This window comes from Nomascus leucogenys, chromosome 11 (assembly GCF_006542625.1).
Source record: "Nomascus leucogenys isolate Asia chromosome 11, Asia_NLE_v1, whole genome shotgun sequence".
NCBI classification, from domain to species: Eukaryota; Metazoa; Chordata; class Mammalia; order Primates; family Hylobatidae; genus Nomascus; species Nomascus leucogenys.
In genome coordinates this window covers 54463959-54465407 of record NC_044391.1, presented here as the reverse complement: position 1 = coordinate 54465407, position 1449 = coordinate 54463959, and positions in this window count along the sequence as shown.

Below are 1449 nucleotides of genomic sequence, written 5' to 3'. Positions count from 1 at the left end.
TCTTTTTGTCAGCAGTCTTTTTTCCCCAATATATTTCTTCCTTTTTTTAAAAAGAAATTACTTTTTAAATTTTAAATCAAAATAATTTTATACATATATAGCTAAAAATTCAATTAATATTCAAAAGCTTAAAATGAAAAATGGCAATTCATTGCCCTTATCCTCATCCTTCATTGCTGCTCATCAGAGGCAAATGGTCTCAACTTTTAGCTATTTCTTCTGGTATTTATCTCTGAACTTCTAAATGATACACTGTTATTTTTTATTAATTTTAGCGATTCTCAATTGACTTTCTGTAATGGTGCAAATCTGGCTTTTTTTAGATCACTTTCCTGCTCATTTCCTTTATCCTTATAGTTTGAATATAATTTTATCACATTTCTGGTTAAATGAATAGTGTTTATATAATTAAGTATGTGAATATTATTAACTATTTAATCAAGTATTTTTCTTTTATAGTAACATTTTTTGCTTTTCTTGGAGTTAATTATTGCCTTGCTTTTTTGCTTGCAAAGGTTTTTATTTACCTTAACCCTTTTTTGGTTGTTCTCTCAGATCTGTCACTACCAGTAGTGTTCTCTAAATAATTAAATAGATTATAGACTTATTCAGTCTATTTCAACCCACCCCCCCACCCCGTCCCTGGAGATTTCCCTCTCACGGCTTTCTCCTCCTGTTTCTGTGTGGGCTGGTTGTTCTCTGGTTCTGCTACTCAATTATTTTTCTAGGACTTCCCTACATCTCTTTCCGGCTGTCTGAAATCTTGTTTCCTGGAGCATATGGCCTCTTGGTTTTCTCCCTTATTTTGACAGAACTCATTCTTACTAGCTAAGTCTTTGCATGTTTAAAAAGGTCTCTGCTGGCCGGGTGCGGTGGCTCATGCCTGTAATCCCAGCACTTTGGGAGGCCGAGGAGGGCGGATCATGAGGTCAGGAGATCGAGACCATCCTGGCTAACACGGTGAAACCCCCGTCTCTACTAAAAATACAAAAGATTAGCCGGGCATGGTGGCAGGCGCCTGTAGTCCCAGCTGCTCGGGAGGCTGAGGCAGGAGAATGGCGTGAACCCGGGAGGTGGAGCTTGCAGTGAGCCAAGATCGCGCCATGGCACTCTAGCCTGGGACACAGAGTGAGACTCCGTCTCAAAAAAAAAAAAAAAAGATCTCTGTTGGCCAGTCATGGTGGCTCACGCCTGTAATCCCAGCACTTTGGGAGGCCAAGCTGGGTGGATCACCTGTGGTTAGGAGTTCGAGACCAGCCTGACCAACATGGTGAAACCTCATCTTACTAAAAATACAAAAATTAGCTGGGTGTATTGGTGGGCACCTGAAATCCAGCTACTCGGGAGGCTGAGGCAGGAGAATCGCTTGAGCCTGGGAGGTGGAGGTTGCAGTGAGCCGAGATTGTACCACTGCACTCCAGCCTGGGTGACAGGGTGAGGCTCTGTCTC